Source organism: Delphinus delphis, chromosome 3 (genome assembly GCF_949987515.2).
Source record: "Delphinus delphis chromosome 3, mDelDel1.2, whole genome shotgun sequence".
In the NCBI taxonomy this organism is placed as follows: domain Eukaryota; kingdom Metazoa; phylum Chordata; class Mammalia; order Artiodactyla; family Delphinidae; genus Delphinus; species Delphinus delphis.
Genome location: NC_082685.1, coordinates 123,202,229 through 123,220,972, shown reverse-complemented (window position 1 = coordinate 123,220,972; position 18,744 = coordinate 123,202,229).

The window sequence follows — 18,744 nt, the reverse complement described above, 5'->3', positions numbered from 1 at the left end:
AGAAACATAGTCCAAAAGAGGCTTTAGAAGGAGTGGAGCAAGTTTGTACTTGAGCTCAAGTTTTCATATCACATCAAAAGTAGAAGAGTTCAACGTAGTGTTTCCCAGATTACAAGATTTAAATTCTTACTTTGGCTCACATGATCAGTACTTTCTCAGGCAGCTCTTGACAGAAAAACACCCCGTCAGCTTATCAATTTTTATATTGTTTTTTTCCCACTATGCATTGCCCTTTCAATCAAAACTACTCCCTGTAGTGGAAAGTTTGGGAAACAGATGATCCCACAGGCACCAATGTTTGAAGGGCCCCATTAACCTGTTTGTGGAAGGAAGCTGCAAATCCATGGGAAGGTAGAGAATTTAATTCATAAGACATCCCTTTATCCTCTATCCTATTTCAAGAACACTTGATTTTAACTCTGATTTTCAATTCTTGAGAGTATAGGTTTCATTTCTGATGGGTAACCCATCCCAAGCTTGCCAGACTTACTAGCTTATAAATAAGATATTGAAACCCTGAATGATGTTGTCTGAAGCTCTTTTGCGAATACAGAAAACACCAGAAGAAAAAAATCATGGTGTATTTGTGAAGTTTAATAACATATATATGTATGATATATAGATATGTATATACATATGCTATATATGATGTTATCTATATACCATATGAAGAGTAGCAGAATATGCCACCCCATCTATGCCTCTTTGGCATAAAGATTATTTTGAGCTGATTATTTTTGAGAAAAAGCAGACACAGGAAAAGCACTGAAAACAGAGTAGAATTTACATTTTTGTAAGGGAAATTTACATGTATAAGGGAAACCACATTTTGAAGATATTTCCCTCTCTTTACCAGAAAGAGAAGGATGACTCTAAATGACAAGAAACTCTAATCAATAGAGAAAACCTCAGACTTAACTCTGCATAACCTCACTGTACTTTTCCTAATAATCTCCTGTAACTGTCGCCCCTACACTCCCTTATTTCTTTTTTGTCTTTAGCTAAGACAGTATTAAAGGTGGTGCCTTGGGCCATTTCGGGGAGTTTTACTCAGTGTTCCTGGGTCTCTCCCACTATACATGAGGTATACATGTTATTAAACTTCTGTTTATTTTTCCTGTGGTAATCTTTTATTATGGTGGGGGAGGTCTCAGCCACAGAACCTAGAAAGGTAGAGGGAAAATTATTTTTCCTCCCCTACACATATATATACAAACATATATATATATATATATATATATAAAAATATATATATAAGCACACATATTGATATATACAGGTCTATGATATGGATATATGCATAGATACATGTGCTTATATATGTATGCTATATAAGTATGTATATATATCAATATATATCTATGATATATATATGTAGATGTGTGACATGTATACAGATATTATGTTTTTATGCTTTTGGTACCAGCTGGCCATTCTTCTCTTCCCTTATAAGAATAGCCAAATTTTAAATGGACACATTCTAATGGGAATAAAGACTACACTTCCAAGCTTCCCAGTTAGGTGTGCTTGTGTGACTAGAAGAAAATATGTGGGAATTTTGTTTTTATAATTGCAAAATGTGGTAGCTTTTCTAGTAGGATACAAAACTGAAAATTCATGGAAGAAAATTACTCACTGATATAGGGAAAAAACTATGACAAAATAAATAACAATCTGAGAAAATGATTTATCAATCATAGCATAAACAAAAATCATTTTTCTTATACGTTAACCACTTCAGCATGTCAAGGATAAAATGGCCAATAACAATATTTAAGTGGACAAACAGGAAGTTGACAGTGAAGGAAATGCCAATGATTCAAATTTATGGGAAAAAGCCCAGTCCACTTCACTTATAATGGAAACACAAATTTAAAAGGTTGGCAAAGTTAAAATAACTTTGTTATGTTTTGGCAAAGGTATGGGGAAATTTCCTCCCCAAAATTGCTGGTGGAATATAAATTGGTAGAATTTCTATTGATATAATTTCCAATGTCTATTGAGAATATTAATGTTTATCTGCTTTTATCCAACAATTATATTTATACTGTTAAGTTAACTAAACAAGGAGGCCATCAGACTGAGGTGCCTCTGATGCTATGGTGGCTTATGTAAGCAAACCAAAATCTAAGTCTGTAAATGCCTCAAGGTACAAAATTGAAACCTAAGGACAACCAATTACAAAGAGCCAGCTAGGCTTTAAGCTAAAGCCAGTCAACAATTTCCTTGCTTTGCTTCAGCCTTTTCTGTATAAAAGTCTCTCCCCAGGCTCTTGGTAGAGCACTCCTAACCACTTCTGGTTTGGCACTACCTAATTCCAACTGATTGCTGCTCAAATAAACTCACATTTTTAATATGCCTCAGTTTATCTTTTAACATTACAATTTTACTGCTGCAAAAACTGTGTATATGAGGAAATGTATTCCAGAATTTTTTTGTAATAGAAAAAGTTAAAAAATGTCCCAAATGCCAGTTATGAGGTGAATGACTAAGACTATAATACATTCACACAATGTGTTACTATAGTCATTGAAAAAAATGAGGCAGTTTCACAAGAACTCATAGAAATATTTTCTACTATTCTAATATAAATATTTTAATATTATATTATTAAGTAAAGAAAATCAAGTTAAAGAATACTATGTATATTGTGTTATCAACTGTTAAAATAGCAGCCATGGCTCATGGGCCCAGCTGCTCCGCGGCATGTGGGATCTTCCCGGACCGGGGCACGAACCTGTGTCCCCTGCATCGGCAGGCGGACTCTCAACCACTGTGCCACTGGGGAAGCCCTATGTGGAATCTTAAAAAAAAATTAAAAAAACACACCACTATGAAACTCATAGATAAAGAGATCAGACTTGTGGTTACCAGGGTTGGAAAGAGATCTATGACTACAGCTAACTCTGATGTATGATATACTGGAAAGTTGTTAAGAGTAAATTCTAAGAGCTCTCGTTATGAGGAGAACATTTATTTTCTTTATCTCTTCTTCTTTCTATCCTTTGTATTACATCTATATGAGAAGATGGATATTAGCTGAACCTACTGTGGTGATTACACAATATACGTAAATCAAACCCTCATACTGTATACCTTAAGCTTATACAGTGATGTATGTCCCTTATTTCTCAATAAAACTGAGAAAAACTTTTTTAAAAAAGAAGTAATTTTTAGTGTGACTGAGGCACAGAAATAAGTGCAAAAATTACTTTAGCTATTATTTTGTTCCTTTAAAAATTGCCCTAAACATAAACTATTCACAAAATATTTAATTAAAATTTTTCTTCCTAATTAGTGCTACTCTGGATATTCCCCCAGAGCCTCTGTCATTTTAATGTTCATTTAGATTACTAAGGCAACAGAGAAAGAGAAAGTGAACTATGTCTTAAGCACAGCGTTATTTATTAAAATCAAGTGCTTTGCAAAATGTGCTTTTGCACATGTAATCTTCATAACAGAAAAGAAAAACTTAGGGGGTGAGGTGGTGGGGATTGGATAGGTGCTGTTATTTCTTGAATGTCCTAGAACTTTACATACGTTCTATTACTTAGTTATCATAAGAGTCCTGCAAAATAAGTCTTATTATCCACACTTTATACATGACAAGAATAAAGTACAAGATGATTAAAAATCTTGCCCAAAGTTATCCAAGTAAAAAATATCAGGACTGTGATTTAAACTCTGGTTTGTTTAGAAATACACAATAAAAACTTCAACAACAACAATAAAACAATGACAACAGAACATTTAGTCTTGGGATATGTCATTTTCATGATTTAGTTTCTATGACTGATAAACATCATGAATACCCTCAAAGGGTGTGGAGATACCTTAATTATTTTCAGTCTTAATTTTTCCCCAAACTTTATTATTTGGTTTTAGCTTTCCCCCAGAATTCAGTATTGTTTAACTAGTTTTTCTAGGCTTTCTAAACAAGCAGTATTTGAGGCAGGTTGTTTGCTATGCTCCATATGCTACTTAAGTTTACCATGCATTTAGACTCATACATATAGCATGCCTTGACACAAAGACCTTAAAAACCTATTATCTCTTGTCTAGAACACAGTTTAGGAAGGAAAATTTTCAAGCACAAAAACACATGCTAGGGGCTTCCCTGGTGGCGCAGTGGTTGAGAGTCCGCCTGCCAATGCAGGGGACACGGTTCGTGCCCCGGTCCGGGAAGATCCCACATGCCGCGGAGTGGCTGGGCCCGTGAGCCATGGCCGCTGGGCCTGCGCGTCCGGAGCCTGTGCTCTGCAACAGGAGAGGCCACAGCAGTGAGAGGCCCGCATACCGCAAAAAAAAAAAATGTTAGATTTTCCTTTTATTTTTCTCTTTTCTTCCTGAATGACTTTGTCCAAAATCCAATAATTAAGACTCAGCAAGGTAAGCATCAGGCTGGTGTGGGGATGGATGAGCTACAACAGTCCAGAAACAAACAAAAAAGAGAGTAGTAAGGTTGAAGAGGGTGTCTGTTGTGGGTTAGTGGGAATCTGGTATATAGTGTGGGAGCCTGAGTACAGGGAGGAGAATGCCTTTCAGGAGGGGCAGCCTAGTGTGGGCGAAATTGGAGCCCAGATGTGGTAGGGTAGGTGTCTGCATAAAAAAGTGGCCCATGGTGGGCTGATCGGGATAAGGAAAATATTTATGAAAGTGGGCTGCCCAGCAGGGGGTGTCAAAGACAAAGTGAGATGAAAAGAGTTTGTGCATAGGAGGCAACCAGAATGGAATGCTGAAGTCCCACCAAAGGTTAAAAGAAAGACCATGTTGGGGTAGTGTTGAGGTGGGTGACTGGCCTGGCATGAAGTGTCAGGTACCAAGGTGGGTGAGAAGGACATCCATTCATTAGAGTGCCCTGATACGTGATATCAGATCTCATGCACTTGCAGTGAGCATCTAAATGGGGTGCTAATGCACAGCGGGGATAAAGAGGGTCATTTAATAATAAAAGTGCCAATTTATTAAACATAACAATCATAAATGTTCATGTACCTAATGACACAGTTTTGAAATACACAAAGCAAAAATTGATGAAAGAGACAAAAACTTATCATCAGTAATTTCAATACTAATCTCTCGATAATTGATATAAGTGCTCAGAAAATTATAAAGGATATAGAAGATTTGAAAGACACCATTAACCAGCTTTCCCTAGTTGACATCTATAGAACAATCCACCTAGATCAGCAGAATGCACACCTTTTCAAATGTACACAGAATATTTACCAAGATGGAGCATATCCTGGATGTAAAAAATCTCAACAAATTTAAAATTATTTGAGTCATAAAAAGTATGTTATTTGATTACAATATAATTAAATTAGAAAACAACTGAAAAAAGGATCCCTGAAAAATCTAATATCTGAAAATAGAATAGTGCATATCCAAATAATTAGTGGGTCAAAGAAGAAACCAAGAGAAAAATAAGAAAGTTTTTGAACTGAAAAACAAAACAAAGACAGAATACATGTCAAAAACTATGGGATGCCACTAAAGCAGTCCTTGGGGTTGGTGGTGGAATTTATAGCACTAAGTGCCTATATTAGAAAATTTTAAAAAGGTCTCAAATCAATAACTTCAGAATACATCTTAAGAAACTAAAGAAAAATTTAATATGAAATAAGTAGATGAAAGGAATAACAACGGTCAGGTAGGAAATAAAACAGAAACCAGAAAAATCCTTAAGGAAAAATCAATACAGTGATTTTTTTGGGAGGATCAAAAATTGATAAACTTCGAGCCAGAATGATCAGAAAGAAAAAGACATAAATCACCAGTATTAGGAATTAGAGCTGTGACATACTATAGACTATACAGAGATTAAAAGAATAATGAAATGTTATAAACAAATTTATGACAAGAAATTTATCTTAGATGAAATAAATTTCTTGAAAGATACAAACTCATAAATTTCATTCAAGAAGCGATAGTTAAAATGAATAGCCCTACATACAGTAAAGAAACTGATCTTATAGGTAAAAACTTTCCCAGAAAGAAAATTACAGGTCCAGGTAGATTCACTGGTAAATCTTACCAACCATTTAAGAAAAAAATAGCAATTCTACACAAACTCAGAAAATTAGAAAAGAATGAAATTTCTGAAGACATTCTAGGAGGCCAGTCTCATGCTAATATTCAAACTAAACATTATAAGAAAAGCTGCAAAACAATCTCTCATGAATATAGAAACAAAGTTTCTAACTAAAGTTTTAGAAAATGGGATTCAACTATAAATATATAAAATAACACATCAAAGATTTATCCCAGGAATGCAAAGTTAATTTAATATTTGAACATTATTCATTGTAATTCACTATATTAGCAAATTAAAAAAGGAAACCCATATATTATCTCAATATATGTAGGGAAAAAAAGCATCTGATGCAATTTAACAGTCATTCCTGATAAAAATTCTCAGCAAACTAGCAATAGAAGGGAACTTCCTCAACCTGAAAAAGGGCATCTACAAAAAGCCCACAGTTAACACCAAAATTAATGGTAAAAATGGATGCTTTTTCTCTAAGATTGAGAACAAGTCAAGGTTATTTATTCTCAAAAATTCTATCCAGCATTATTGTACTGAAAGATCTAGCTCGTGCAATAAGTCAAGAAGAATTAATAGGAACCCATATTGTAAAAGTAGCAAAACTAAAACTATCTTTATTCATAGATGACATAATTATCTGTGTAGAAAATCTGATTAAAAAATTTAAAAACTATTGGAATAAGTGATCTTCAAGATCATGTAAAAAGTCAATTGCATTTCTATATACTAGCAACAAATAACATAAATTGATATAAAAATACCATTTACTATCACACCAAATAATATAAAATACTTAGGAATAAATCTGATAAATATGTAAAGCCATAAAGTATTGCTGAGAGAAACTTTAAAAGCCTAACAATGAGAGTGATACAGTGGTCATAAGTTGAAAGAATTGATATTAAGATGCCAGTTCTCATCCATATGATAAATAGATTAAACACAAGCTCCATTTGACTTTTTTTTTTAGAAATAACAAAAATATTTTTTAAAATTCTAGGTCAAAAGACCTAAAATAGCCAATAAAACTTTGAGGAAGGACAAAGTTAGAGTATTAATATTTCCTGATTTCAAGACCTCTTATAAAGCTACAGTGTGGTATTAGTGTTGAGATAAAAATAATAGACCAAGGAACTTAACAGAGAGCTAAGAAATGGGGTGGACAATTGGTTTACAAAATCAGAAAGGTACTTCAATGGAGAAAGGATAATCTTTTCAACAAACGTGGCTTAAAATTGGATATATTCATAGTTTCAAAAAATCTTTATTGATTCCTATCTCACACTGTACACAAACATTAGCTCAAAATAGATCATAGATCCAAATTTAAAACTTAAAACTATAAATATTCTAGAATAAAACATGGGAACATCGGAGATGAAATTGAGGCTTTGAGTTAGGCAATGCTTTCTTATATAAATCACCAAAAGCATAATCCATAAAAGAACAAATAGATAAATTGGAATCCATCAAAATTAAGCTTATGCTCTTCAAAATACATTGCTGAGAGAATAAAAAGAAGATACACACTGGGAGAAAATATTTGCAAATTGTATGTCTAATAAAAGACTTGGATTCAGAATATATAAAGAACTCTCAATAATAAGATCATAAAAAATCCAATTAAAAATAAGCGAATGATTTGAACAGAAGCTTCACCAAAGAAGACAAAGCAGTGATTTATAAACACAATAATACATGCTCAGTAACATTAGTCCCTTGGAAAAAGCAAATTAAACCACAATGAGCTACAACTACACATCTTTTCGAGTGGATATAATTGAAAAGACTCACTATATCAAGTGTTAGGATTTGGAGGAAACGACTGCTAGTGGAAATGTAAAATAGTACAACCAGTTTCAAAACAGTTGGGCATTAAAAAATTTTTTTTAATGTATCTATCTTCTAATTCAGTCATTTCACTCTTAGAGGAACAAAAGCGTATGCCCATAGAGATATTCATGTGTGTTCATAACAGCTTTATTTCTAATAGCCAAAAGATGGAAATGAATGCAATAGTCATCAACAGGTAAATGGACATGCTACAATATGGTTGTATCTCAAAATAATTTTTCTTAGTGAAAGAAGACAAAATGTCTAAATGTATAATTCCATTTATATAAAATTCTGGAAATTGCAAACCTATCTTTAATGACTTAAGCAGATCAGTAGTTGCCTGGGAATGGTTTAGGAGGTTACAAATGGGAGAGGTGAAAGGGAGTTAGATTACAAAGGAGCATGAGGAAATTTTTTGGGGGTGATATGTTTATTATTTTGATTGTAGTGATGGTTTTATTAATATGTATATATGTTAAAACATATATTGTACACTTTATGTACAGTTTATTACCTGTGAATTGGACCTAAATAAAGCTGTTTAGAATCATTTTTAGGACAATGGGAGAAACTAAATGGGGTCTGGGGATCCGATGATAGCAATTCATCAGTATTAACATCCTTTTTTGATGTTTGTATGGGAATCTGTTTTGTGAAGCTATATGTATACCCAGAGGATTCATTATTCTAGGCTCGGGTTTTATAAACTAATTTCCACAGACAGGTGTTTTCTTCTCTTTCCAACTTCTTCAATCCACTTGCAGCAGTAAGAAGGGTCAGATGATAGCTTGAGGGTAAATTGTAAACTATCTACAAAACCAAGAATAAAGAGAAAAGCAGACTACAGTCTGGGGTCATTTACTGAAAGGATAAACAGGACTCATACTTCATTAAGCCATATGTTTTTTATAATAATCACCCTGGGTCATCCTGGAAATATTAACTTATGTTCCATAAAGAGAATATTTTTTTCCCTGTAGCTCCTCCTTAGTAGCAGGCATGGTGGGAGATTATATATCTATAGGTATAGATTATGGATATAGATATATAGATAGATATAGATCTATCTCCATTGAAAGCTCATAACAAACTAAGGAAGTAGCCTTTTTTACATTTAATTTGTGGAAGCGGAATATAAGGTTGAGGGAGGTAACTACTTTCCCCAAGGTTATATGGTTATTAATAAATAGAAAAGTCAAGGGTGTTTCCCACAGTGCAGGCAATTGTTAATGCACTGTCTAAATGGCTGCTTTAGAAGTCAGGGGGAAACGTGATATATTTTGAAAAGAATGAAGAATTTAATGCCTTTTGATTTCTAGTTAGTTAGATGTTACTATATTACAGTTAGAACACTTTTATATTCTTAATTCAGATGTTATGCATTTCTACCTCCACCTTAAGGTCACCTCCTAGTTTTTTGGAAGGAAAAAAGGAATATTTTGTGATTATTCTTAAGTCAGTTCCACACTTCATCTATGATTCTGTTACCTTTTCATTCTCTGTTGGTAGCCCTCTGGGGTTCCTGATCATTGCCTGCCTCCCACTGTTCTGACTCCTTTGCACAGATGCTAGAGAGAGGTGACTTTGGGGCAATCCACTCTGGGCTTTATTTCCTGTTCCTTTGTTCTCTGCTGTATCACCACTAAGCCTTATCTCTGCCTAAAATAGTGATAACAAAAATCGTTACTAATAAAGCTTTGTATTAATTAAACAATAATTTAAAGTGCCTACTACAGTACCTAGTTTATAGTATATGCTCAATAAAAGTACTTATTATTAATAACATACCACCCTTTGCTTAAATTTTGGGGAGATGAAAGGTGGCTTCATCATAAGCACACTAATAATTTATTTAAAGACTAAAATCTGTAATGTTCAACTACTTTGACCATCCACTCCCTAAAATGTTTTCTTTGGCCAAATTTTGTTGTGGATTTTTCATAGGTTCAAAGTCTATACCATATTGCTAGGTTCTTACTTCCTACCAGTTCTGTTCAGTCTTTTCTATTCTTTCTCTATGTCCAAAATGTTTAAAATTTCAACTAAAGAAGAGTTTGGTTGTCTCTTTCGTTTCTTGTCTCTGAATATTCTATCTCTCAGAGCTAAACGTTCTAGTCACAAGTAGATTATTAGGTCTTTCACGAAGCAAAGAGCCATCCCTAAAGGAAACTCAGTACCAGCTATTAAAATGTGTGTGTACACATGACACACATGCACACACATTTTTACTCACCTCCTCATCCTTTTTTTTATACAATAATTTTTTATCTAATTATAACTATTTAGTAGGGTCTCTGGCCAAGAGACTTAAACACATAACCACTGTTATTTTATCCTTAAAATAACCATCAAAATTTCTCCTTACTTATTTTTATTTATATAATAAAAATTTTCTTGGGGCAGTGAAGGTGCTGAATAACTCCTATTCTAGAACAAAGTGCCATGTCTCAAGCTGTAGATCAAGGCCACCTAACAGTTGTTCTTAGTAGAAAGAGGAACATAGTTACCAAGGGAGAAGCAGTGGAAGGCTAACTTCATGGCCTGCATGTTTTTAAAGTACAAAAAGCTAAGAATAAAACTTAAAATATTGCCTCTTACTGGAAAGCATATAGCTACTGGTCAGATAAAAGTCTATATAGCAAAAGGTATTTTACAGTGAATTTAGTTACTCCAAAACCCTCAGCCAAAATGAGAATTATTTGTATGTGTTTTTAAGTTTTTTTTCCAAAATGAAAATCTTCAGTATTATACAACTCTGACATGAAGAAACCAGAGATCTCATGAAAGAAAATCAATTAGACACAAAAAGGCTAAATTAATTTTCTACTCAGTTCCTTTTGATACTGCACAAAAGCAATGGGAAATGAGAATATAGGCTGTGCTACGTGTTTCACCTTGGCACTATGCAGAGCAGATGATGACCTACACAGCTAATCCTTGAAACAGCCTGCTGGTGAAAGGCCTACTGACTTTTTCTGATTGTATGAATCCATGTGAATCTGGTGATGAGGTTCTCTGAAAAATTCTACTTATATGTTCATATTTCTACTGTTTTTCCAATCATTAAAACACATTTTAGGAGAAAATATAGTTAACTATAAAATACTTTTCTTCTTTTATTTTTCATAATCCAGTTTTTACTATAATTTTAACAAAGAAACCAATGACTTCCTCCTATGTCTGATTAGTAATCCAAGACACTCTATGTAAGATATGAAAACTTTCTTTAAATCGTAGAGTTCAAGTTATTTTAATTCACATTCTAATTTCTAAAATGTAAATATTATCCTTAGAAATAACTGGTGTATTTTTTTCTGCTAATCAGGCAGTGAATCTGCAAATCTAATTTGATGAAAAATGTTGGCATTTCTATGTTTGATACAGTTTCTTTTCCCATTGATTTATGCCAACGCTCCCAGGTCTGTAACTTTCCTTCACCCTTCTGCTAGTGAATTTGCAATACCATTCTGCTTTGACACCTAAACTAAATACTGATAGTCCAAATATCCTGCTCTTAATGAACTTCACATTTTTCACTTCTATATGCAATCGTGTCTCATATTAAGTAGGGCGGTCTGGTTGCCATCCTCTGCTGTTGCTCTCCAACTCATGCTTTGAATTCAGAGCAGAGCTATGGAAGTGAGTGAATGTGTCTAGCATCCTCATGTCCTTTCCAGTAGAGGCAAACTAGACACTAGGCAGAAGAGGAGTTGCCTACTGTAAGATTTTCTATCAAGTTGTGCTAGGAAAAAGAAGTTCTGTTTGGTGTGCTATTAAATTTAAAAAATTCAAAATCTTGTTTAGACCCCAAGTGTTATCAGAGTATATTCTTAATAGGGAAGAAAATAATATTTTGACTATATATTAGATAAAATACTAAATTAGAATAACATAGTCAGGATTCATGCCATGAAACATTAAAGCATTCAATATTTAATCATCACAATAACTATTGATTGACACATCAATTCCTATGGGTCATCATTTGATTAAACTTCAGTTTACAGTTCCTTCCCTCACTGCAATTGGAACCCAGAAAATAGAGGTGCCAGAAATATTTACATTTCATTACTATTATCTATAAAAATGGAACAACTAATAACTGCAATGCCACTTTAAAACTGTCAATGAGCACATCACCCTTTTTGAAAACTACCACATAAAAGATATTTGTAGATAAAAATCAGAATTTCTAAGGGAAGAACATTACTATTACATTACTATTTAAATTACTACTAAATTACTATTTAATGTTTACTACATTTGCATTTATCAGGGTCTTGGTGCAATCTTGTGGTATGACATCACCATACGTAATTAATTTCAGCCTGAATAAATCACTTATTGGGTTTTCATATTATCTAAACAGTTGTAGGGCAAGATAAAATCAATGCATGTTATTTTAAAAAACATCCTATTTCACAAAGTGTCTCTGATCTTTATGACTTCCTATGTTCTAAAAGAAGGCAGTGTTTTTTCTTAATGGGTTATGTGTGGATCAATGGATAGAGAAAGAATTCTGGTTTTGGTTAAGCAGGGTTTTTTGGGGTTTTTTGCGGTACGCGGGCCCCTCACTGCTGCGGCCTCTCCCGTTGCGGAGCACCGGCTCGGGACGCGCAGCCTCAGCGGCCAAGGCTCACGGGCCCAGCCGCTCCGCGGCATGTGGGATCCTCCCAGACCAGGGCACGAACCCGCGTCCCCTGCATCGGCAGGCAGACTCCCAACCACTGCGCCACCAGGGAAGCCCTGGTTAAGCAGTTTTTAACAGTTTCATTCCTGGCGAGCAAAACATAAAGACTAAGTATTCAATATAGATTCATTTCACATATTTTATAATTAGTCAACGCCAATTTTAGTTGGAGCTTGAGATTTATTGATTCTGAAGGTCAATGTAGGGAATTATGTCACAGCACTTCCTAAAATTCTGAAAATACACAATATTTATAGCAGGTGAGTTTGGTCCACCTAGATCTTTCTTTCAGCATAGGAAGTGCCCAGTAAATATTTGTTTGAAAGGAGATAGTTTTTCCATTATACGACCAATTTTTTTAAAGTCAATGTTAATGTTAGCATAGGGATAAAATAAGAAAGGGGTATTCAAAAGTAGGCCTGGTTCTATGTGATTAATGAAAAAATCCTAACCTAGTCACAAATCATTTATTATCAGACAATATAGACAACTGATGGTTTGGCTATCATGTGTAGAAAGGTGATATTTAGGACATATTAGATATTTTTTAAATTTCTTAAGTATACTGTCCCATAATTAGAGTGGATACCTGAAAACAACTCTTATGAAGTTTAAATTCACTTCAAGTTTAAAATAAATGATCAGATCTTATTTCTGTGTGTTTGATGTATTTCATAATTAAAAATCACAATTTCAAACAAAAGAAAAAGGTAGACATGATAAGATAAATCCTTTAAATTATCAGGAAACTAATTTACATATAACAACTTATTGAACATGCAAATAATGGTGCTTCAATATGAAGAACCAAAGAGGTGAAATGAATTTTATTCAAATAAGGAGGATTTTTGAATATTTTATTTTTAAATCATGTAGTATCTAGGAAAAATATTGAACTTAGAGCCATAAGACTGAATTACAGTATTAGCTCTGTCATTTATTAAGTGTAGGATTGGGGGAAATTTCAATTAATTTCTATCAACCTACCTCAATTTTCTCATCAGTCAAATGAAAAGTTGAATCATAATTTGAAGATCTTTCCAGGACTAATGAACAGATTAAATAACTGCTACCCTGTGTTATTACTCTGTTTCCTATAGAAATAAAATATATAGCTGAAGGAAAATGGCAAACATATCCAATCTATAATAGTTTTAAATCTCTTCAGATTTGTTTAGGCTTCCACTTAAATAAGAGTATAACACGTAGAAAGAACACAGATCCTGGAGACAGGCATATTTGGGCTAAAACCCCACTGGACCACTTACTACCTGTGTTTTCTTACATCAAAGCAATTTTTTATTTAATCTATTATATGGACGTAATATTATATTTTTTAGAATTGTGGTAAGAATTTAAGATAATACATGTAATATGTTTATCACTATTAGTTTTTATTTTGTTTTGTTCTGTGTTAAATTATCAGTCTTCAAATTCAGTGATACTTTGGGGAAATCCATTTATCATTAACTGGCTGTGGTTTCAGCAAGTTGCTTAGTTTTGCCAGGAAAAAGTTCCTCATCCACAAAATAAAAATACAGAACCAGGTTGTCTACACCTTATAGCTCAAAGTCTCTAACCAAAATTGCAGTAAATTAATTCAGTTATTCAAATGTCCAGCTTAGGTTCCTGTAGCAATTGGACTTAGCAAAGTTTTCTTAGATACCTAGCAAATATTTAATGCTATATTCTTAGTAAAGATGTACAAGTAAGCCCACCACAAACTGTGAGAGCATGACCTAGTCTTGAACCCTTAAAAATTAAATCAATCATTTTTTTCTTAACCCAGCTATGAGCAGTAATAATTGATATTATACTGAGGAAAATATGCCATTAATATTAATTACACTGAAATATTTTTACATGAAAAGTCTAGGTCTTTTTCATTCACCTCAACATTAGTATTACTGCTTGAAAATGTTCTGAGGGACCTGGATTAATTTAGTGTGTGGGAAAGCCCACAACTATTTTAATCTCCCAAGGTTCCATTTAAATCACAGTAGAAAGTCTAATATAAAGGAATTATAAAGATCTTGTGGAAGCTGTTTTCATTAGAAAATATTATTTTTTGAAATCCAACTTCTGGTGTGGTATGCAGTCCAATTTAGTTATTATAATTTGATGACATTGTTAATGAGAGTGGCATAAAATATAGGAGTTAAACTTTAAAATAAATGGGTATAAGTGAGTTTTTTTCTCTATAATTTTAATAAGGTCATGGCATAAAATATTTGTGCTTCCTAATTACTAAATTTTTAAAATTCTACCAGTAACTTCCTTATCTTCTGTCTGTGGATGCAAATAAAGCAAAAAGATAAAAAATTAAGGCTGTCACATAATGTTAAGGCTGCTTCAAAAGTACAATAATTTTTCCATCTATTAAATGACTACCACACAAATTAAAAAAAAAATTTTGTTCTAGTTCTGTGAAAAAAAATTGGTAATTTGATAGGGATTGCACTGAATCTGTAGATTGCCTTAGGTAGTATAGTCATTTTAACAGTATTGATTCTTCCAATCCAAGAACATGGTATATCTTTCCATCTGTTTGTGTCATCTTTAATTTCTTTCATCAGTGTCTTATAGTTTTTGGAGTACAGGTCTTCTGCCTCCTTAGGTAAGTTTATTCTTAGATATTTTATTCTTTTTGACATGATGGTGAATGGGATAGTTTCCTTAATTTCTCTTTTTGATCTTTCATCGTTAGTGTATAGAAATGCAACAGATTTCTGTGTATTAATTTTGTATCCCTCAACTTTATCAAATTCATTGATGAGATCTAGTAGACCCCAAATAGCCAAACCAATCTTGAGAAAGAAAAATGGAGCTGGAAGAATCAGGTTTCCTAACTTCAGACTATACTACAAAGCTACAGTAATCAAAACAGTATGATACTTGCACAAAAACAGAAATATAGATAAATGGAAGAGGATAGAAAGCCCAGAAATAAACCCATACAATGATGGTCAATTAATCTATGACAAATGAGGCAAGAATATACAATGGAGAAAAGACAGTCTCTTAAATAAGTGGTGCTGGGAAATCTGGACAGCTACATGTAAAAGAATGAAATTAGAATATTCTCTAACACCGTATTCAAAAATAAACTCAAAAAGGATTAAAGACCTAAATGTATTTAAGACCAGATACTATAAAACTTCTAGAGGAAAACATAGGCAGATTACCCTTTGACATAAGTCACAGCAATATATTTTTGGATCTGTCCCCTAGAGTAATGGAAATAAAAACAAAAATAAACAAATAGGACCCAATAAAACTTGAAAGCTTTTGCAAAGCAAAGGAAACCATAAACAAAATGAAAAGGCAACATACAAAATGGGGGCAAATATTGGCAGATGATACAACCGACAAGGTATTGATTTTCAAAGTATATAAACAGCTCACATAGCTCAGTATCAAAAAAACAATAAAACACCAATCAAAAAATAGGCAGAAGACCTAAATAGACATTTCTCCAAAGAAGATATACAGATGGCCAACAGGCACATGAAAATAACTCAGCATCTCTAATTATTAGAGAAATGCAAATCAAAACTACAATGAGGTTTCACCTCACTCTGGTCAGAATGGCCATCACCGAAAAGTCTACAAATAATAAATGATGGAGATGGTGTGGAGAAAAAGGAATCCTATACTTTTGGTGGAAATGTAAATTGGTACAGCCATTACGGAGAAGAGTATAGAGGTTCCTTAAAAAACTAAAAATATAGCTACCATGTGATCCAACAATCTCACTCTCGGGCATATATCCAGAGAAAACTACAAAAAGAATCCAATTTTGTCCTTGCAACAATGTAGATGGACTTGGAGAATATTATGCTAAGTGAAATAAGTCAGACAGAGAAAGACAAATGCTATTATGACATCACTTATATGAGGAATCTAAGAAATACAACAAACTAGTGAATACAACAAAAAAGAAATAGACTCAGATATAGAGAACAAACTAGTGGTTACCAGTGGGGAGAGGGAAGGGAGGAGGGGCAATAGAGGTAAGGGATTAAGCGGTACAAACTACTGTGTATAAAATAAATAAGTTACAAGGATATACTGTACAACACAGGGAATATAGCCAATATTTTATAATAACTATAAATGGAGTATAACTTTTAAAAATTGTGAATCACTGTATTACACACTTGTAACATATAATATATATAATATTGTACATCAACTATGCTTCAATTAAAAGAAGACATTCTATTAAAAAAAGTAAAGAAATAGATGGGTAGATGGATAAGTAGATAGATAGATAGATAGATAGATAGATAGATAGATAGATAGATAGATAGATAGAAAGGACTGGAAACAGCCTTTAGTTCTCATGAATCATATTTTCCTGACTTTACCAATTGGAGTGGTGCCTAGCCCCCTTGGCTTCTAATATCAGAGGGATGATTGAGCTTCAGTTCCTTCTATCCCTTCTCTTCTCTTCCCTTCCTTTCCCTTCTTTTTTCCTCAAGGTTTACCTCTTGCTATCTTTTTATTTTGTTTCCTAAAACTTCTTCATGAAACACAGTTTATGTGAAAATGTCGTATCCCACTAATCCAAGTGGAGTCTTCTAACCCTGGTTGAAGACCCTATGACTGAGAGATAGAGTTCTTACTTAAATCAAACACGATTATGCTGTCATACTTGCATTTTTCCATCATCTTCTAAATATTCTGCTTTTTCTTTTAAAAAAATGACCAGGTCAGGGCTTCCCAATTCTTTGTTTTGTTTTTGTTTTTGTTTTTTTTGCGGTACACGGGCCTCTCACTGTTGTGGCCTCTCCCGCTTTGGAGCACAGGCTCCGGACGCACAGGCTCAGCGGCCATGGCTCACGGGCCCAGCCACTCCGCAGCATGTGGGATCTTCCCGGACCGGGGAACGAACCCGTGTCCCCTGCATTGGCAGGTGGACTCTCAACCACTGAGCCACCAGGGAAGGCCCCCAATTCTTTGTTTTTAGTCCAGTGTCCTTTTGTTACACAACACTTCACCTTATATTTTAATGTTTTTATTTCAAAATAAATAAATAAAATGATTTAAATCACATCAATGGTTAAAATTACATTTAAATTTTTTTTTTTTTCCAAAAAATAGGTGATGCATTTCTGATACTTCCACCTTGAAGTTGAATATTCCTTGTAAGGAGTATAAACTTCACATCAAAACTCCACAAGTAACTTGTGAAGTCCTACAGTATCATTCTAACTGTGCAATCTATTGCTCTCCCAGCCACCTCCCCATTCAAACTTCTAATTTATAAGCAAATTTCATCTCTTCCCAGGGAAGCATCCTTATTCATTTTGTACTCCAAAGGTTTCTGAAATAGATACTCTTTATAATGAAAGTCCATCAAGTAATGATTTCCCCTCCATCAATCTTCTAGAAATAGTTCCCCCAATAGGAGTTGACTACCAGCAACTATGTCTAAACTATCTAACACTATGCTTGAGGCTGTAGCTGAATGACTCATATTTGGACACCTGTCTCAGGGCAAATCTCTTCCCCTCAACAACTATTTGATCCCTCATTTTATTCTGATCTATACTCAGAAAGGCCATCCCTGACACCTCCCCTCAACCAGCTTAAAGAGTTCCCTCTTTTCATCTCTCTCTATCCACTTACCCTAGTTTATTTTCCTTCATCAATATATGTACCTTTAAGTAAATGCTTATGGCCTGTATCACCCGTAGATCACCACTAGGATGTAAGCATGATGAAAACAGAGACCTTCTGTTTTTGTCATTGTTATATTCCATTGCCTAGGACAGTTTTAGGCACATAGTAGACACTTAAACATCTTTGAATAGATGAATAAATGAACCAATAAATGAACAAATAGATGCTACAAAATAAATCACTGATGGGTAACCAATCCTTCTGACACAGGGAGATTACCAGACAGTGACTTCCCAGGTTGACCCCCTGGAGAGGTGGGAAAGCAATCTAATTGTGAAGTTTTCTGGTACATTCTACTCTGTTTCCTCCATTGGCTGGACTCTATTGGAGAGCCCTACCCCATTCTCCAGATTTTGGTCTTAGTTCCTCACCATGGATCTTGCCACCCCTATTTTCCTTTTTCTTCTTCTGTGATACAAATTAGGCAGATTTACTTATTTTTCAATCTCTGCCAATTGTTTACCTCTGAAATTATTGCATG